Source organism: Ictalurus furcatus, chromosome 4 (genome assembly GCF_023375685.1).
Source record: "Ictalurus furcatus strain D&B chromosome 4, Billie_1.0, whole genome shotgun sequence".
In the NCBI taxonomy this organism is placed as follows: Eukaryota; Metazoa; Chordata; class Actinopteri; order Siluriformes; family Ictaluridae; genus Ictalurus; species Ictalurus furcatus.
In genome coordinates this window covers 28,101,505-28,124,243 of record NC_071258.1, presented here as the reverse complement: position 1 = coordinate 28,124,243, position 22,739 = coordinate 28,101,505, and positions in this window count along the sequence as shown.

Genomic DNA, 22,739 nt, shown 5'->3' with positions numbered 1-22,739 from the left:
GTATATTCTTTAGCACTACAATAAATTATTGATTACCTAAAATAAAACTAATAGGAAATGTATGTTGTTATAAAATAATTTACGTCTGGCCACTGGCTTTGTCTTTGGATCTCAACAGGTTAGTTCCCTTTCAAAGGAAACTCAATGTTGTGTGAGCTTCACGCTGTGGGAAGCGCCATCTCGCATGACCGGCATCTGAAGCTTGTGTAACATCATGCCTATATATAGGCCTGCCATGATCAGTTGACGTGGCAATTAGGTGTGCCGCATGATATAAAAATGGCACCTGTGAACCATGCCGTCAGCCTTATTATCTTCAGCAAGACTGTATTTCGGTCATTTGTGTAGCACTCACAAAAAGACTCTTCATTTCCTCTTAATTTCATCTTTTAAAAAAAATAAAGAAAAATCTCCTTACTTTTCTGTCCCTATGTATTAAAGTATGCGTGAGAGAGAATTCAGGAAATGTGTCACGCCTTGCTCCCTTTTCATCATTGAGGGGGGTACTCATTTTCTGTTTGAAGTGTCTAAGGGTGGAACAGGTCAGGGCAGCCCTCGAGAGGTCTGTCTGTGTGCATTGTGAACCTGTTACAATTAGGCAGCTCTGCTCACAGCTCACTCTCTTCTTGGCCAAAAGGAGTTGGGTTTCAGAGCCTTGCGGATCTGGTCCTGGGGATCTTGTATGGATCTGGAAGAGGAGCCGGAGATGAGCGCTGATCTATTTTTTGCTCTGTCTTCTGGGTCCGACTCTCCGCTGGATTTTGGTGTTCACGTCGTGACTCCTCTTTCTGCTATGGAAAGCCAAAACACCCTCTCTGACTCCAAGAAGCCAGTAGGGGGTACCGTTGCACCAAAAATGGAGAGCAGCTCTCAAGCATATAAAGAGCTGCTTGAAGTAATTGCTAGGGCAGTTGAAAAGCTAAATCTAGACTGGGCCGGGTAAGAGGAAATGTCCCTCGCACTGTGGAAAACTCTCCTTTTTTTCAAGAAGTGGATGATGAAATATCACACTTCTGGGGAAAACCATACACTAGCCATATTTATAACCCAAGGACATTATAAATTCGGCCATCGTGGGGAATGAACGGCATGGCTATTTAGCTATGCCGAAGGTGGAGGAGGCGCTTGCGAGCTACCTCTCTCCACCGACAACAGGTAATTTAGGAGGAACAGCTTTGCCTTCCAAGCCACATAAGGCCACCTCGCCATTGATGTGCAAGGCCTATGTGGCAGCGGGTCTCACTTGTGGGTCACTGCAAACAATGGCAGTGTTGCAGGCCTACCAAGCAGACCTGCTGAGTGAGGTCCACATTGTGGAGGGAATTGGGCCCGAGGTAGTACCAGAGCTTCACCACACCATGGATTTGTCTCTCCGGGCGACCAAGCAAATGGCTTGTCATATCGGCCATTCAATGGGTAGCTTGGTTGCAGTGAAGAGGTGCCTACGGCGCAATTTCTCAAGATAAGGTCTCCCTGCTGGATGCCCCTGTTGAACCTTCCGGCCTGCTCGGTGGTGTGGTTAATTCCATTGCTGACAGGTTTCGCGAGTCAAAACAGCAAACAGTGGCGTTCAGCCAGTTCTTTTCTTGTTGTGTTGAGTTCGCCCAGGCATCCACGAGTGGAGCCCGGGCCAGTGTTAGTGCGAGGGAGGCACAGAAGGTAAGAGTGGCAGTCCGGCTCCCCTCACAGAGAGCCAGTGTGACCGGGCAGCTACAGTCGCAGCCTGCTAATAGGCCTGATCTGAGAATGATCAGAAGGCCAAGCAGACAAGGAAGGAGCGGACCTGTTGGGCCATGGAGGGATGTATAAGGGGATATGAGGTTGTTAGGGAGGTTAGCCCCCAGTACTACTGTAGGGCCTCCCCTAGGCTGTACCAAGTCTTCTTTGGTCAGCGAGCTGTCACAGGCAAGAAAAATCTGATGCATCATTAAAAGACCATCTGGCAGCATGAAAACTACTGCTAAATGTATCTCCATGAGTTATGTTTACCATAGAAAACGGTTACCGGGTCCAGATCAGAGCTCCACCACCCCCAGTTCAGAGGTGTGCTCACCAAAGTAGTCAACACAGGGCAGAGCCCAATGTTAGCACAGGAAGTAAGATCCCTCTTGGACAAAGGGACCATAGAATGTGTACCCTGTTTCCTGAGGGACAAAGGTATTTACAGCCATTATTTCCTGGTCTGCAAAAAAAAAGATGGGAGTATGCGGCCAATTTTAGATCTGCATCATCTGAACTTTACTCTTCTGATATACAGGTTCAAGATGCTGACGCTCAAACTTATCAATCCACAGGTTCAGTTCGAGGTCTGGTTTGTTACAATAGATCTAAAAGACGCATATTTCCACATAGAAATATCGCCCAGTCACAGGAGGTTCCTGAGGTTAGCGTTTGGAGGCAATGTATACCAATATCGGGTTATTCCCTTTGGGCTAGCTTTATCCCCTCACGCCTTCACAAAGTGCATGGATGGTGCACTTGCTCCTGTGTGACTCCAGGGCATCCATGTACTAAATTACCTGGACAACTGGTTAATTCTAGCATGATCCAGGGAACTGGTGATTCAACAGTGGAGGAGCTTGGGGCTCAGGTTGAACCTCAAGAAAAGTATGCTTTCTCCAGGGGACAACTTTTCTAGGGGTTATATTGGATTCTACAATTATGAGGGTGTTTCTATCCACAACACATGTAGGGTCAATCCTATCGACAGTGAGCAAGATAAAGCTGGGTCTTGGCATCTGCTCCAGTCTCTACAAGAGACAGTGGGCAGTGGTGGCTTAGCGGTTAAGGCTCTGGGTTACTGATTGGAAGCACTGCCAAGCTGCCACCACTGGGCCCTTGAGCAAGGCCCTTAACCCTCTCTGCTCCAGGGGCACCGTATCATGGCTGACCCTGGTCTCTGACCCAAGCTTCCTGACAGGCTCAGGTATGCGAAGAAAAGAATTTCATTGTGCTCTACTGTATATGTGACCAATAAAGCAGCAGCAGCCAACATCATACCGTTGCACCTATTGCACATGAGACTGTTCAGTGGTGGCTGAAAAGTTGGGGGTTTCCGCTGAGGAGGAAACCTCTGAGAGGAAACCTCTGAGAATAATCGGCGATGCCTATGGGCTCTGAGAATTTGGAAGTGTCCCCGGTTCACAGTCTAGGGGTGTCTCCTTATCGCAAGACGGTAATGACAAACACCTCCCTCACAGGCTGGGGCGCTGTCTTAGATGACTATCCAGCTCACAGTTTCTGGAGTGGCCCTCATCTGGAGTGACATATAAAGACTGAGGTTCAGCCATGCGGGAGTGGATGTGTTCGCCTACAAGAGACAACACACTGCCTGCTGTGGTTCGCCCTTACACCACCTGCACCATTATGGCTGGATGCCATGGTGCACACATGGCTGAGGTCACATCTGTACACTTCTACCCGATCGCTCTGCTCCCACAAGTTCTAGCGAGAGTTGCCCCTGAGGGGCATCAGCTTATAGACACTGGTCTCACAACTGAGGTTGTACAGACCATGTTGAACGCTAGAGCACCATCCACGAGGAAATTGTATGCACTCAAGTGGCAACTTTTTGTCTCGTGGTGTGAGGAATGTCAGCTAGGCCCAGTGAACTGCACAATAGCTACAGTCCTGGAGTTCTTACAAGGATGTTTCTCAGTGGCGTTGGCTCCTTCTACAGTCAGGGTTTATGTGGTTGCCATTTCAGCCAGCCATGCCCCTATTGATGGAGCCTCTGTGGGGCAACATTCTCTAACAAGGCCTTCCTATATCCTAGGCCGGATTATATTCCTAAAGTGCCTACGTTTGCTGCCCAGCCAGTAGTTTTTCAGGCTTTCTGCCCTCCTCCTTACATTCCACCCTGGGCTGGAGTATCTTGCAGTGACTATCAGGCATGGACCTTTTGAACAGCCCATGCCCTCAGCATGATGGAGTGGCTATTCTCCTTCCCACAGTGTGAAGCTCACACAACGTTGTTCTCAGGGAACATCTAGGTTATGCATGTAACCCTTTTCCGTGAGAAGTGAACGAGACATTGCGTAGCTTTGTCATACTGGGGCATGCCTGTGAACTGCATATTGACTTCATATAATAGAGGCTGACGGCGCGGTTCACTGGTGCAGTTTTTATATCATGCGATGTGCTTAATTGCCATGTCACCTGATCATGGCAGGCCTATAAATAGGCATGGTAGAGTATAGAGTATCATTTACTTACTATATTGCCACCACTGACTGCCAAAAACTGAGCGGTGCAGGACCCAAATCAGTTGGAGGTGCAAGACCCAAGTCAGTTGAAAATATTGACTGCAGAAGTGCAATCAGTGCTAAAGAAACAGATAATGGAATAACTGAATAGCAATCTATCAGTACATTCAAAATGAAAGCTTTGTGGCTAGTTTTGCACCCTTTCCAGCGTGATGTACATCACTCTGTCTGGTATTGTAGGACTCTAGTTGCTAGATTTTTATGCTGAGCCATGCACACATTTTGTGAGTGCAGATCACAACTGCAACTAAATGACATGAACAGTGAATGTAGAACTGTAAGAAGGTGGGCTGGAATTCTGGGCTGCTTCTTATTTGCTGTAAATGACCCTTCCTGTCTGTTCAATCCCCCAAAAGTCAGCAAGTATGAAGAGGTATGGCACCCATAAGTTGAAGGTTTGCCTGACTCAACCTGATTTTGGCAGGTCAAAATTAAGGTAGTTCAGTAATTTAAGGATCGATAAAATCCATTTTCCCTTAAGCTAGCAAAAGAAGGTGAGGAATATTGTTGAAGAGAAGGTGGATTTAGCATGGCCAGGGAAGGAAGAGTTACTTCAGAGTGCTTCTATAACAGAATTGTCCTGAAAATGTCCTACAGTATATATACTACATAGCCAAACGTCTATGGACACTTGACCATCACACCCATATGTGCTTTTTGAACATCCCATTTCAGATTCAGTCCCACTTTTCTGTTATAATAACCTCCACTCTTCTGGGAAGGCTTTCCAATGGATTTTGGAGCATGGTTGTGGGGATTTGCCCATTCAACCACGAGAGGAATTGTGAGGTCAGACAGTGATGTCAGGCAAGAATGCCTGGATTGTGGTTGCTATTCCCATTCATCCCGAAGGTGTTTAGTGGGGTTCAGGTCAGGGCTCTGCACATGCCACTCAAGAGCTTCCACTGCAAACTTCATGGCCTTTGCTTTGTGGGCAGTGGTGGCTCAATGGTGAAGGCTGGGTTCATTGATCAGAAGGTTGGGACTGCCTAAGGGGTGCTGTATCATGGCTGACTTTAGCTTCCTAACAAACTGGGATATGCAAACAAAGGAATTTCACTGGGCTGTAATTTACATGTGACAAAATAAAGGATGCTGCTTCAATTTGTCAATTGTGCACAGGGGCATTGCCATGCTGCAACAGGTTGGGGCCCCTTTGCTCAAATGATGGGAAATTGTAATGCCTATACAATGGTGCACCTCCTACTTTGTGGCAACAGTTTGGGGAAGGCCCACATATGGGGATAATGGTCCACAAACCTTTGGTGATGTAGTGTATCACACTGCCTTAACCAACAGTAAGTAAGTTTGGTGCAACAGAGGCAAGGAAAAAAACCTAAGGGAAAGGAGGTTGGAATAAATAGTGAAGACTGGGATGAAGTAGAATGGTTACCATTATTTAGAAAAAGAGTCTGCAATCCTAGAGCATGACAAAGAGAAAGGGTGTCCTTGAGGGAGACAGTGAGAGTGTCTGTGATCCTTGGGAGTGAAAGCATGTCTGTGATCCTTAGGAGAAAGTGTCTGTGATGCTTCAGAAAGAAAGTGTCTGCAATCCTTCAGAGAGAGGGATAGAGAGTGTGTCTGCAATGTTTCAGTGGAAGGACAAGAAAAGGGACATCTGCAATGTTTGAGCAGGAGAAAGATGGCATCTACAATGCTTCAGGTGAAGAGAGAGGGTGTTTGTGAGGCTTCAGAGGGAGCAAGAGATCATCTGTGATGCTTCAGGCAGAAAGTGAGTGCATCTAATGTTTCAAGGTAGAGAGGGGTGTGTGCAGAGCTCCAGGGGAAGCAGTAGGGTATGAACAATGCTTCAGGTGGTTCTTGTATGCAGATCTCCCAAGGTATGCTCTGTTTTTGTTTTTCTTCTTAAAGGGGTCATATCATGATTTTTAAACATTTTTAAACATTAATTATCTTGTTTATTTGGTGTAATAGAATAGGTTGACATGTTTTAATATTCAAAAAAGGCATTATTTGTCACATACTGTAAATTATTGCAGTACTTCTATTCCCAGGCTGCGTGAAACGCTTCAATTTCTCCAAAGCCCCTCCTTCCAAAAAGCCCAGAATGTTCTGATTGGCCAGCTGACCCGTTTCGTTGAGATTTGCCAAAAAAACTCAAGCATGTGTCAGAAATGTAATGGCCTTTGGGATAGCTTCAGCCGAAAAAAAAAGGCTTCTAAAATGCAATTCTAAGCTCCTAAGCAACATGTCATCGATTTTACTGTACCAGTTTTATCCAGTTTTAGATTCAGAAAATGCTGATGATCAAGCAGAACCAACATTGCAAACATGACTTCAGCAGAACGTTCACAGTGATAGGTTTTTATTTTGTAACTTTCAGATATGATGTAAATTCCGATGCCCTGCCAGCAGGCCGGCATGTTGTTAAGTGCAAAACTATGCTATGTACACAGCTTCTGTGTATACATAGGTACTCCTGCGATATATTATTGGTGCACTTATATACCTTTGGAAAGCTAAGATTCTAAGATTCTTGTGATTCGATTGATGTAAATTGTTTCAAGATACAATCACAACAGCAGCTAAAGTCAATGTCTCTGTCAGACCACTGACATACAAACAAGCACTTAAAAAACTGAGACATCTTAGCAAACTTTAGCTAGCACATTAGCAGAGGTCTACAACTGAACCCTGGGCCACAACACAAAACTCTGCATTGGAACAGTCAGTAGAAGCTACTTCATAAAATAATCAAGCATACTTACAGGTTCTGGTTCATAAGCAGAGGATTGTCCGAGCAAAGTGGGAATTGCCCAACTTTTCAGAAGTAGCCATTGTGTGTAGCCTGCCTTGTACTCGCCAGGTTCAGGAAGCTTTCATCCGTATATTGCTCTGTGCACAAGCAAATATTTGGGTTGTACTGCTCAGGAACAGCATTATAAATAAACAATAACCACTGATTCCAATGAAACAATGAACTAGACATAGAAGTCATCCCCTTGATATGGTCTGTGTGGTGATGATGTCTTACAGCGGGCATTTTCGTGCAGTGGTGCTTTCACACTATGTGGTGGACCTATACTTGTTTAGGTTGTGCTAAAATGACTCATTTAAAAATATTTGTACACATTTTTGTTTGTGTGTACAACATTCAAGAGGAATTCCCTGATTCTTTAAACATCTGTGGTGGTTCAGTTGGAAATGCAGGTAGAAGAGTACTGGAATGGGGAAGCAGGTGAATGGACCAGGGCAGCTTTTGAGAGCACAGTTTCCCGATAAGGTGCACAAAGTGGTAGCTGTTTACTGCAGACTGAAACATGGTGCAGTGAGAGGATATCAAATGGAGCAATAGCAAAGTACCAGTGGCTGGAAAGCTCTTCATCTGATGCGTAGATTTTCGAGGTAAGCAGGAAAAGTTTATTATGAACAGATGTGTATTTGGTGTAGTCATCACAAAGATCTATCATGAGGAAGCTTTTTCATTAGTAGAGACAGAGAGCGAGATGGACATTTAAAGGAAGTTAACTAGAAGCTAAACGCATGGTCTTTTGCCAAAACTTCGGTTCAATTTGCACAAAACAACTGTGGATATTTTTTAAAATCACAGTTTCCTTACAGTTGAATAGATGCCTTTCAGATGAGCACAATCTCTAAATTAGTTATTAAGGCAGCATGCTATGATCCAAAATTATTAAAGTAATTCATAAGTAGTTCACTGCTGTACTGCATATACATAATTACACAAATAAAGAGCAATGTGACTGGGTGCGTTTTGCTTAAACTCTGGTAAGTGAATAAGTACCAGTGACCAGAAGATGATTGTTTTTCTAGACTTACTGAAAATTCTTCATCATATGTAAGCATTAAACTGTAATGTTATGTAGGAGGTGACATAAAAAACCACAGCAGTGCAGAAACAGAAAGAGACACTGATGAGAAATTAGAACAATATAAAGAGTGATGTGATTAGGGTTGAGGTGAAGTACATTTGAACACTTACTCTGAAGTAGAATTGGATCTGGTGACTAAAACCATCTCATCATCTTTTAGACAGCTGAAGGTGTGACAGACAGACAAGGAAATGAATACAGAGATAATTAAAGTTTGCTGGTGCTTCCTGCAAGCAGAACTTTCTGTGCTCTCAATCAGACACCACATCCTGACAGCTTAACAACTGCACAAATTAATCCATTTCACTACATAGCAACATACTTTTTGAATTCAAGATTCAACCACCAAATCTCATGTGATAGTAAATTCAATTAGCTTTGAAAAGTCTGAGTCCATTATTGAGTGGACTGTTGGTATTTTTGCATTTATTAATGTTTTTAAAAGATAACTGAGTATGTTTTTTTTTTTTTCATAGTTAATGGTTCTGGCTTTCTTAATGGGTTTTACCTATTGACATTTTCAGGGATGTTTCCAAGTGGAAAGTAGGGTTTGGCTTCTTCATTAAGGATATGGTGAATAGGAAGTCAAAGGTTTTCTTTCTACCCCCATTAAGTACATTAAATATCAGATCCCTCTGCATATTTGCATCTGGATTATGGTTATCTTAGTCAGGAATCTTGGGTATTGCTGAATACAAGATAAAACAGAACTGGAGAAACCAGTTTGATGAAGTAGAAATAATTTAGTGGAGGGTTTAATAATTAAATAATTTAGTGGAGCATAGCCAGAAATATACATTTGTGTGCCTATAGAGAAACAAAGTAATAAAAACTCTATGTAAATCTAAGAAAATACACACTTGTTAATGCTTAGAGTAAACAGTGAACTGGGTAATCCTGATATATTTTCAAGTTTGGCTAAGATTAACCATCCATCGATCCATTTTCCATACCGCTTATCCTACACAGTGTCACAAGTCAGTCTGGAGCCTATCCCAGGGAACTCAGGGCACAACGTGGGGACACCCTGGATGTGGTGCCAAACCATTGCAGGGCACAACTGCACAATCATTCACACACTATGGACAATTTGGAAATGCCAATCAGCCTACAATACAAGTATTTGGACTGGGGGAGGAAACTGGAGTACCTGTAAGAAACCCCCAAAGCAAAGGGGAGAACATGCATACTCCATAACACACAGGACAGTGGCAGGATCTCAACCCCCAACCCTGGAGGTGCGAGGCGGCAAAAATTAATTTATGTATAAAATGGACTATTCCACAAATAGTCCATATGATTCTTATACACATAAAACCAATGCATTTTTTTTTTATCTGTCACACTTTTCGATGAACCACCTGCAGATTAAGTGGCCCAGGCAAGTGACTAAACTAGTGGGGGGGACTAGGAGGATTAGAGAGGATTTGAATATTTATGCAGTTTTACATGTCCTTTATGGAGTAAAAAAAATAATATGACTAATTTATGTAAATATGTTTGTTTCCAATTCAAAGTTTTTTGTTTGTTTGTTTGTTTGTTTGTTTGTTTTTTGCCGAGACATTTTCAGCATAATAGAAAAAACATACTGCCAAAAACAAGACTCTAGGAAATGTACATTCTGCACACTTTGTTAAATTTTCCTAGGCAGAATCAGTAGTGAGACATTATGTAAGGTGTTCTTAAACCTAATTGTATATCTAACTGACTCCATAGACCCATAGAACCCTCATTAGCTTTGCTCATGCCATAATAAAAATACATTAACCAAGAGGGTACTATTAGATTTTATTCTACAGCTCTGGAGCACTACAAAGGATGTTGTGCTTTATAATCTAAGGACAGCAACTTTATATAGTAATAATCCAAGAAGGATTACTTCACTAAATGTCAAGGTCAGTGTATATGCAGCTGAAACAAAAACTCAACACAGTGTAATTTTTACTGACTGGATGTTGAACATTTTTTTCAGTTAATTTCAGTAGCTTTTTTTTTCTACAAACCTTGTCACAATGCAGAGTGATTAATGGCACCTTTCCACCATGACTTCCCTGTCAGCTTGTTCATGTGGACAGTAGCAGGTTAGAAGTACCAACAATGGCTTTCATAGAGTTGACATGTAGCAGACAGAGCAAAGGCTGCAATGTGAATTGGATATTCACTGAAGGACAGAATCATTGATGGAATGGAGTAATTCAGAGACAGATCCCAGCAGCAGCCCATTCATACAGCCATATTAAAGCTACGCACAGGGACCCGACTTGGCTTTTACTTAGCCCTGAGAGTTCTGCAACCACAGGCCAACATAATAATCAAGGTCTCCTTTTGTAATCTTTATGCCACCGCACCACTTATCTTAGATGCTTAATCAGTTCTAGTACTGAAAACACTCTAGTTCCATAAACCTGATGAAACCCTTCAGATAAGTGGTGATACATTTTCAACATTATTATAACGCATGCCCTGCAAATTTCCATGACTAGACAATGAAATTTCAACTGGAAGGTATTTCTTCTATTTCTTTCTAAATACTATTTTAAGAGCTTTTCCTACTGTAAATTTTTGAATTCCAAAGTACTTTTTTCTGCCATTTTACCAAATCACAGGATCCAATTAAATTCATAACAATTTATATAGATCTAACAACAAAGGAAGCCTTATGCCAATGGCCTTATAGTAAGTCCTCATAGATAGTGTCAGGAATCTGTTGTGAAGGTGGATACAAGCCAGGCTTTTAATTCAATTAACAAATAAGACACAAACAAATAACCCGAACAAGACTTTAACATGTTCAACTAATATGGTACAAACCATACCATGGGTGATATACAACAACAAACAATAAAGCTAGATAATGAGTGCTCTACAAGATGTGACATATTAGTGCTCATTAAACATAAACGTGAATCAGGTGCCATCATGTGATGTAAGTGTCGTGATCATGTGATGTGCTGTGGCTAATGAGTAGTATAGTTCAGTGCCATTATCGACACTACATTGACAGATGGAAACAGTTTCTGAACTACCACTGCTAATATAACATCATAGACAAATTGTTATTAACCCTTAAAATACATACAGTATATCCTGAAAGTATTCACAGTGCTTCACTTTTTCCACATTTTATGTTACAGCTTTATTCCAGTATGGGTTAAATTAATTATTTTTCTCAAAATTCTACAAACAATACCCCATAATGTCAACGTAAAAGAAGCTTTTTTGAAGTCTTTGCAAATTTATTAAAAATAAAAAACGAAAAAAGCACATGTACATAAGTATTCACAGCCTTTGCCATGACACTGAAAATTGAGCTCAGGTGCACTGATCATCCTTGAGATGTTTCTACAACTCGATTGGAGTCCACCTGTAGTAAATTTAAAAAAAAAAAAAAAAATGGCACACTTATATAGTGCTTTTATCCAAAGCACTTTACACTGTCTCATTCACCCATTCACACACCAATTGTAGCAGAGCTGCCATGCAAGGCGCTAACTTGCCATCGGGAGCAACTTGGGGTTCAGTGTCTTGCCCAAGGACACTTCGGCATGTGGAGTCACGCGGGCCGGGAATCGAACCACCAACCCTACGATTAGTGGACAACCCGCTCTACCACCTGAGTCACAGCTGCCAAATTAAAAATAATAAATATTTTCCAGTGCATCCGGAATATTTTCCGGATGCACTGTACCTCGGGTCATTGGCGACCGTGGACATTATTCAGTACCCTCCCCCTCGTTAATTTGTACACATTAGACCTCCACCTTCTTAGTATTCCTCAATCTAATTATTATCAACAATATAACATGAAAAAATATAACATTATTGAATAATATCTGTTTTATAATTAATTTATTGTAAAAAGTTTATAGGGTCGCTACTTACCAGAGGTATATAATAGTGTAAATATATATTTCTGTGCAAAAATACTGAATCTCTCATGGCTCAATAAGTGCAGTTCTCTTTTATTCCTCAAGATGGGAATGTTTGGAAACAATGATGATGTAACGTATATCATAATGACCCCAGACATAAAATAACATTACAAAACTTGACATGGCTCAGCGATTTACTGCAGAACAAGTTTCTAATCAAATATTAGTGTCGTTTGATGGTGGATGTGATGATGAATATCAGAGAACAAAATATTGATTTTGATGATTATGATCACGGTAATACCCTATTGAGAGTAACATATTGAATGATATAGATCCCGAATATAGCACAGAAGGTGCCACATTTGCCTATCATAATATTACTTGATAATATTGTTTTTAGGCAGGGGCGTAACCTGGCCTGAGCATTCAGGGCTGTAGCCCTAAAGATTTTTTCTTTAGCCCCGAATAATTCTCCACTTAAAGCTGTTTGTCACTATGTAACTGAACGTCAGTAGAAGAAGACGACATGTTGTAATTTTAAGTTACCTTCAATGAACGGAGGCGAGACCAGTCATCCAGGATTTATATGGAAGCACTTGTGTCTTATTGGCTGACAGCTCTTAATTCTGCCAAAGGCTAGCTCACACAGTCTCTGTGAGGAAAAATTTATATACGGCACTGATTTAGACCAGTGATATACACCAATTATTTGTTTTGAAACACTAACATCCTCTCTTTCTGAGCAGGAAAACAAGGTGTGTAAATGTCTATATGAGTTCCAGTTTACACAATACATGATATGAGCAGAGCATAGGGCAAGATAATGTACTTTGCATGGAACTGTAGCAGCTTAGTTGTGCCTCCCCTTGGCTAATGACACCAAACTAGCCTAGTTAGAAAAGTTATATATTTTATTGTTCTGGTAGTCCTACAAACAGTGACAACACCCGAGGCAAGTTTTATAATAAATCCAACTTTTTCTGATCATGTCATACATTGACAGCTACATTACCTCAGCTTCCATAAAACAAAACTTAGGCTACTATCTGAGCTGGAAAAAATGCATGAAGAGGAATCTGGGCTCCAGCTAACACCCCTGTTTTTAGCCATGAAAATTATATGTGATAAAATTTGTTTCATTACGAAAATATTAAATATTGTAATTATTTTAATTTTGTTATGGTGATTGAAACGATTGAATGAAAATGCTACAATGCTTTTACTATTTCAGCGCATGAATTATAAGTGTGTAATTTTAACGGTGAATATATTTTTATATGTTTATTGACAAATAAAATGTCAAAATATAATGAAATATGCTGTATTTTATTATTTAGTAATTGTTAATAAAATATTAGGGCAGTTTTATACTATTGGGGCAGTTTAGAGATCCATCCGCGTTAGATATATACTCCGGGTCGCTAACGACCGGAATATGTAATAATGATTGGCAAAACATGTATGCATTTAAGGATTAAGAAAATAATGCAAAAGGAAGGCAACTAGAAATTGTTAGACAAGTAATATGGAAGTTGGGTGGCACAGTGGCACAGTGGGTAGCAGTGCTGCCTCACAGCACCAGAGTCCTGGGTTTTATTCTGATCTCAGATTACAGTTTGTGCACATGTTTCATATGTACACAAACTGCACAAACATTTTTTCACATGTTCTCCCTGTATTCTCATAGGTTTCCTTTGGGTTCTCCCAGTGTCAAAAAACATAGGCACATATGCGGATTGGCTATGCTAAATTTCCCCTAGGTGTGAATGACTGTGTGAACTTGTGTGTGTGTATGTGCCATGCAATGGACTTGTGAACCTGATCAGGATAAAGTTGTTCATGAAGATGAATGAATGAATGAATGAATGAATGAGAAAAAAATAACACCAGCTGGCAAACATGGTCTATCAATTTTATCAGCTCGACCTGTGTTTTGGCAGCTGGTAAACATCAGACCATGCTGGAATTTTTAGAAGAGATATAAGCATCTTATATAATATCAGATAGAAGGTAGAAATATCATGCAAGAGTTTAAATGCTAATGGGAAAATTTTGTATTATAATCAATATAAAACAGGAAGCCAATGTAACTCATAAAGTCTGAATTTCATTTATTTTAAACAGGAATCCAGCACTAATGAAAAATGTACTTATTTGTGTATTCATAAAAGTTCTAGCAGCTGAATTTTGAACATAATTAAATTGATTTAAAGCTCTTGCCAGAATATCAATAAGGAGGGAATTACAATATTCAGGATGAAATCTTATAAATAATTGAAAAATTTGGGGGTCTTTTAAATTTAGCAGAGGGCAAAGATGTGCAGTATTCTGAATACGGAAGAAAAGCTCTTAGTGAGCACCTTAGGTCTAACATGAATTTTAAAATTAGAGTGGGGTCAGAAAATACACTAAAATTCTTGTATAACAGGAGCTTTACAAAAAACATATTTAATATCAATAGCAAAACCTGAGTGCCTTCAAAATAGTGTTTGACCACCAGCTGCAAAGGTTTGTGTTTTGTCAGGGCAGCACATTCACACATAGTGACATGTACAGATTAAATACACACAGGCCTGACAATAACCACATCCACTAACCTACCTGAACTAACAGATTCTCCATGCATGTCAAGGACAAAGAGAATATTCGAGGTAGAGAGAGGGAACACAAATCTCCAGTTCCCATAGTGATCTGGTTGCATTAGGTTTGGTGCAGTATGACAGCCAGGCCTCAAAGCTGACCCCAAAGCTGTCAAAGCTTATTACCATTTCACTCATTCCGGAGTAATGCGAGGTCAGCGTGCCCTGGAGCCCTTTCCCCTGTCAGGGAGAGCAGGCTAGTGTTGCAGCGCACAGCACTGTAGGACTTGAACTATAATTACTGTTGAAGAAGTGTTAACTGTGGAGAAAGAGGGGAGAAGGTTGGTGTGCAGATGAGCAGAGCACTGATGTTCGTGCTTAGTGATTTATTTATTTATTTTATGGTGGTGAATGGAGCTCGCCTACCTGTAAGTTTGAACAGCATGGGGTCACCTCAGTGCAGAGTCAGTGGATAAAATCTCAGTGGATGATGTGAGAAAGATTAATGGACTAGGGGGGCACATGGTGCTAAAGTTCATAACTGGGTGTAATAGCAAAAATTCAATTCAAGTTTCTTTTTGCACTCTTTCTTTTCATTGCTTACCGAGTTTTACTTGTATGTTTATACTTTATTCAGTAGGCACACTGTCAGAAAAAATGGTACTAAACTACACCTTTCCTTGTCACTCAGGTGGTACCCTCCAGGATAAATCTTTTATACAATTATTATTTATATTTTATCTAGAAAGCTGCATGTAGTGTAGCTTTAAGGTTTTACTCTAAAGACTACATTAAAGGTACAAAAGATGTACACTTGAGGGTACCACCCCAATGACACACAAAAGAACAGTTTATTAGTACTATTTCTCCTGAGTCTATCAATAATATTTTTTTTTCTACCTCACACTTCCTTTAACCATAATGGTGTTTTCACGACTTAGCAATACACATCCCACAGAAACTAGGATAATATGTGAATATTGCAATATATAGCAATTTTGTGAAATGCTAATTTTCTTGTTAAAAACAAGAACATTTTCACCAAGTTGAATCATTGACAATATAATATGTTACCTAACATTAGCTTGCTTACTCAAGTGGTTTTATTTACACAGTCAACTTGTTCAGGTTGACCAACATGGATTCAACTGTGTAATTACACAATAAAATAAGTATCCTAATATTAGCTAAATTTCTAGGAAACTACTAGCCAACTAATAATGCTAATGCATAAAGAATGGAAATGGAATCATTGAAATAGACTTATAAACACCTTTATATTATGGATTGTAAAAAAAAATATATCTGGACATTATCTCTATAAGGGGGAACTATAAGTTCAAATTTGCAGAGGAAATGTCAAATCCAAATTCAGTTAAGACATTATATAGCTCTCATTCACCTGAGTACCGACTGCACTTGTTTCCTGTGTACCTTCACTCAAGTCAGTGTATTTATGCTGAGTTTCACTTAACTCAGACTTGGGACTCAGAATTATGCCTTTAAGTTGAGGGGGCATTTTTGTTGGTTATTCCTATTCGGTCAGAGTTATTATTATTTCAAAGTTTTAGTCAAACACAACATTAAACCCGTTCACTCAGCACCATTCTACCCAGTGTGTAATTTGCTCTGTTGCTATCTCCAGTTTGAAGTTTGATTCTTCCCTTGATTTAGGTAGCCTGGATCATTTGACCCTTGCCTGAATTTTGACCAGTGCCTATATCAACTGATTTTGATTTTGATTAAACTTGCATTTACATCTGCCTAGCTCTGCTTCATGAGAGGAAAAAAAAAGATTTTTCATTTTCTTTAAAGACGTGATGCCAAGTAGATAATGTCATGTCAGATTTATTTGTTTTTGAGTACTTTTCTGTTTTTAATAACTTACTACAGAGTCAAAGTGTGAAATCTTACTGTGTCATGAGAAAAACAATTATGTAATAAGATGCTCTCTGTATCAAAGTTCACAATCCTTATATCAGGGCAGTTTTCAATATTTTGAAACCTTCCATTTTAGACTTGGTCATGCGCCTAAAATGCAACTTAATAAGTTCTAATTTTATGGTTTTAATATTGAGAATGTTTATCAGTCTAACATTTTTGTGGCAAAACCATACAAGTTTAATACTTTTAATATACAAGCCATACAGCAAATGCCTACAGTGTGAAATAAAATGCCAACTGTAATTGGTCATTATGCAAAGTTTTTAGTAAGAAGAATCTGTGTCTCCAATTTTGGGAGCAGGAATTGCCCCTCAATCTGCTCACTGTTTACATTTTTAAATCCAGTAGTGATTGCTTTGGGTTGTTAAATGTGATGGCTGCCCATGATATTAGATGAGATGGCTAAAATCCTAATATATATCAATAGCTTGACATTGAAACTGTTAGTGTTCAGAAATGTGTTATATTGTATAACGAGGTCGCATTGATGGCATAATAAGTATTATCTGGGGCAACCTATTACACACACACTTAAAGAGAGCTATAATCTATAATGTCCTGCTTGCTTCATGCTATCTATGCTTAATATACATTGATAAATCTAAGCTAAAATATATTTGTAGTTTAATGCATGACAATTATGAGTGGCATATAATATAAGGGGTCAACCAAACCAATTTTACTGAAGTTGACATACATGCATGAAAACTCACACCTACACAAACAGACATTACATTGCAAAGCACCATGAATTGTGACCTCTAGTCAGTCATAGTTAATATTGAGAAGGGAAGGACAACATGACACAAACATTAACCTCTTTGCCTTAAATCTTCTTTGATGAAGTGTCTCTTCATGACCCAAGATTATTGTGCACAAAAAACGGTTTCCCTCACCCTCTGTGATGTTAATTCCTTCATATTGTATCAATATCTTTAAAAAAAAACAAAAAAAAAACACTGTCGTAAGACCTTTTCAAACAGTTACAGTATACATGATTGTTTACACTCTACTAAGATTTTTGGCAAAGATCCAATTAATGCACACTTACAGCTTGAGTGCAAGGACACCTCCTTCTTAATCAAACTGCCTCTTGCTGTACACCTGTGCTGCATTGTTGTTGTTGTTTTTTGCAGAATCACCATGTTGTCTCTGTTAAAGCTGTCTGATAACATTATTAGTGTTTTCAGATAACAGAGGGCAACTCCAGGTTGGAAAACATCACCTTTGTGCTTAAGAAAACATTTCTGTTTCATATCCCAGTTCTGCCCTCACTGTCTGTCATTTTCCTGCTGCCCGCTCTCTGTTGATAAGCACTCCCAGCTCAGATGAATTAATGGTGCAGCCATTTTGCAATCTCGATTTTTCATCCTTCTCTCCCTGTCCCATTCATACTACACTCGACTCCAGTCGGTTTTGAAAGGATACACGCACCAAGAAGCCTATATTTTGCAGGAACATTAAATTCTATGGTTCATTGCAAACTCCCACATGTTGATAGCTGGCTCTATCTGTCTCTCTCTCTCTCTCTCTCTCTCTCTCTCTCTCTCTCTCTCTCTCTCTCGCTCTCTGTCTCTCTTTCTTCCTCCCCCTTTCTGTTTATCTCTCTGGTAATGAAATGATGAGTTGGTCATTCTCATTCACACAATATTAAGTGACTATTTGCAGCAAGATGACCTTATGACATCCATCACCTGGCCCTCATCTCCATGATGATCAGCCTCTAAAGCACAGGCATGACTACTATAACCCAAAAAGCTGAACTGCACACATTTCACCTGCCTTGATTATTTGATGATCAATAGCATTGTAGATGTTTTCAAGTATGGATTTTTCAGTTCTCATCCTCAGACATAGGGCACCAGAAAACATAAAAGGGCATTGAGTGGACTTGCAGGGGGAAAAAAAGGAGAATCCAATATAATGTCAATTGGAATGGGAATGGCAATGATAGTGGTGGTGATGAATTCGATAAAAGTAGAGAGATGATGATGATGATAATGATGTTTCCATCTCAGTGCTGCCTATATGTGGTCAAAATAGTCATGGTTGCACAGTGCACTGGACTTTAATTATTCCCTCGCTCTTTTAGTATGCTCCATAAGTGTTCATGCAGCCTGATCCAGATGGTCACCACATGTTTAGGGTGGTTGCAGGTTAACTACTTGTCTTCAATATAAACAGCCACTGAGAGCCACAGCTCTTCACATTAGGCTCAATATCTCCTATTTAACACATCTGTCCTCTGCTCAAATGAATCTGCTTCTGCAGTGTACTGCCTGCAGTCCCAGAGTTCAGCATGCTGATTAAAATCAAAGCAGAGCAAAACATCACACAGGCTACACACAAACACACACACTTGAATGGTGGATAGAAAGATGAAAGTAGGTTGATCACTCCCATCCACCGGAGATTAGGTTAGGCTTGAGGCTGGATATAGACAGAGCAGGACTGATCATTTTGGATTTTTCCCCGCATTGGCCAATCAGTTCATCAAATTGGAGGCTCTCTTTGTTCCTGTATCAGTAGCACCACCCAGTGGCTGTTGGTTGATTCAACACTTCAAAACCAGTCATCAGATTTCTACAGGTTCTTGATGGAAGAGCTGAGCTAATTAGGTCGGCTGGTTGCTCTCTTGCGTTGTCCGGCCCTGAAGACCAATAAAACCTTAAAGCCATAGTCAGGATGTGCTGAACACAGAGGAAGAGCCCAACACTAATCCATACCAGGAGACTGCAGCCATGCTCAGCCCCTTCTCTTGCTCCTCTTGCCATAAAAGTCCAGCTTAACACCTCCACTTTATGAGCAAACTCGCTGGAGAAACAGGTCAGCGCTTTTCAAAAGTGGTTTTATTCAGCCCTCGGGAGCTGTTTGCAGTTGCTTTCAGGAAATGGTGCATTCAGCACCCCAAAATAAAGCCCAAACTAGCCTCTATAACACTGTGAAATTGTTTTTCTTCCACTTTGAGTCTATAGGATTATGAACTTATCTTCTTTATTACTCAAGAAACTGGCAGGTTACCAACAACTAGAATTCAAAAGCACCAGAGTGCATTGCATCCAATTCATAGTTTTGTGCTATTGGGTGGTGCTTCTTACCCAGAGCTAACAATCAAATAATTAAAATCATTAACATGTGTCTATTTATGCCTAGCACAAAAAGGAAAAATAAAAACGTTCCTTTTCTCCAGCACACCAACATCAACCAACATCTCCAACAAGCCCGTAAAGATCTTATAGACTCTGCCAAGTCTCATATAAATCTGCCTCCCTGGTAGGGTTTAAAGAGAGTAAAATACAGCAGGGCAAAGCAGTTTTTGCCCATCAGGAGAGCAGAGGCCTGAGTGAGGGTCTGAAATAAAACACTGAAATTGGTAGGGCTACATTTAAAGGCATCTGATCAGCAGCTTCCACTTCCCTGTCAAAATTATTTTAAATTCTGGACAGGTAATACTGTAGGTTCGGGATTTTGAAACACTGCAAGCAATTTTCTTTATTTCTCCAGAAGGTGATATTGTAACATACCTTCATTAAAATGTTTTAAGCATGAAGGGCAGGGTTTTAACAGAACCCCATATCTCTAAGATAAACTCAGTAGCCCAGTACCCAGTTAGATCTAATGTGTAATAAACATATTAGACTCTGAGTGAGTTGCCATACAATTTATGCAAACCAAGGACTTCTGAAATCAAGACTCTGCTCTGCAAAGAGAGCACAGATAATACAACACCAATTCCAAAAAAGTTGGGATGGTGTGTAAAATGTAAATACAAACAGAATGCAATGATTTGCAAATCTCATAAACCCATATGTTATTCACAATAGCACATAGAAAACATATCAAATGTTTAAATCGAGTAAATGTGCTATTTTAAGAGAAAAATAAGGTCATTTAGAATTTAATGGGTGCAACACGTGCGCAAGGGACAAGGGTGGAACTCAATATTGCATGCCCGTGATCTTTGGGCCCTCAACTGCATTAAAAACTGCATTAAAAACAGGCATGATTCTGTAATGGAAATCAATGCATGGGCTCAGAAACACTTCCAGAACTCATTGCCTGTGAATACAGTTTGCCGTGCCATCCATAAATGCTGGTTAAAGCTCTTCTCTGGACCAAATCTCATTTAAAATGGACTGAGGCAAAGTGGAAAACTGTTCTGTGGTCAGATGAATCGAAATTTAAATTTTTTTTTGGAAACCATGGATGCTGCATCCTCTAAACTAAAGAGGACTAAAGAGGAGAGGGACCATCCAGCGTTTTATATCAGCATTCAGTTCAAAAGCCTGCATCTTTGATGGTATGGGGGTGCATTAGTGTCTATGGAATGGAATGGGCAGTTTGCACATCTGGAAAGGCACCATCAATGCTGAGAGAGGTATAAACAGGTTTTAGAGCAACATATGCTTCCATCCAGATTCCATCCCATCTTCACTTCTGAGAGAATCTGTTTCTCTAAGATACTCTTTTTATACCCAGTCATGTTACTGACCTGTTACCAATTAACCTAATTAGTTGCAAAATGTTCCTCCAGCTGTTTCTTTTTAGTAACTCTTACTTTTCCAGCCTTTTGTTGCCCCGTCCCAACTTTTTTGAGACGTGTTGCAGCCATCAAATTAAAAATTACCTTATTTCTTCCTTAAAATGGTACATTTCTTCAGTTTAAACATTTGATATGTTTTCTATGTTCTCTTGTGAATAACATATGGGTTTATGAGATTTGGGGTTGTAATAATAATAATAATAATAATAGATAACTACCTACAGTATGATTACCCAAAACTGAGATGTGGCTGACATCAGCTTGTTGAGATATCTGCCTGACAAGTATGAGAAATCTTTACTGGACTATTTTTTTAGTGCAATGGCTTCTATAAACCAAATTTATGGAGATACCACATATGGAGCATCATTTAAATCTTTTCTCGCAGCATCTGCCGTGTAAATTTGCGTTGGAAAGAAATGACAGTCATCATTATGTTCACATCATTCCTATCAATTACATTCTGCATTGCGTTTGTAGAAGTTACTTAAGCAGAAGTTGTGGAAGTTACTTAACTCCTGTGCGTCAATTAAAAAAAGTTACATGTAGGTCCATAGAGGACAAAAATGTCCATGTCCAAAAACTCTCATAAAAATATTATATTAATACTTTTTTCCACTTCCTCTGACATCGTTTTTCTTTTTCTTTTTTACCAGCATCAGTTCTAAAAAGAAAAATAGTAATTATTTTCCATATACTAAATACAAAACAGAATTTTTAGAATTTGATTATTACACTCTTTGATTTGTCAATGATTAACAACAACATTAATTTTGATGCATTCATATATTTTATGTCAGATTTAAAAAAAAAAAAAAAAAAAAATACCATACCACTCAGGTCCATAAAGGACAAAAATGTCCATGTCAAAAAACAGTCACAGAAATATTACATAATATTTTTTCCACTTTCACTGACTTCCATTTTTTATCAGAATCAGTTCTGATCATAACTACCAAACATGCATTCATTTTCAGAATGTTAACCCTTTAAATGCTGGTTTCTTTACATAATGCAAATAATTTCAAAACTCAGTAACCTTCTTTGACTCATATACATGGGGTGGGATTTGTGATTTCCAGTACAATATAATTTCTTTCTTTCTAACTGTTCACACACACACATAAAATTTTCAGTACACACATACAAACCACAACTCTGACAGCCATACAAACACACCCACACAATTATAGCTGCATCATTTATTCAGTTGGTCTGCAGTGCTCTATACTACAGCAGAATCAGAAAAAAGGAAAAGCATGTGTTTTCCCCATAGGCTAAAACTGAGAAAATAGTACATATTTCAGAATTTAAAAAAAAAAAAAAAAAAAAAAATCAATGTTTTGAAACCTTGTCAACAAAATAAAAGCCTATTAACACAGAATGCATGATTTTATGCTTCATGCATTCTGTCCTTAAGGTCCTGAGTGTAACTATTTTGTGTACCTAGTTTAAAATAGATTTCTGAAAGCAAATGAGGATGAAATATTAAAATTCCAATAAAAATACACACCTTTTGTAAAAGTTACGCTGTTTAACACAGATAAAATGATATTTTAAAAAAATGTAAAAGACAAAAAAGTCCATATGGATGGACAATGGTTAAGCAGACTTCAGTTTTACTACCTAACTACTAAACAGAATTTACTATTAAATATGATTGTCCAGTTATAGAATTC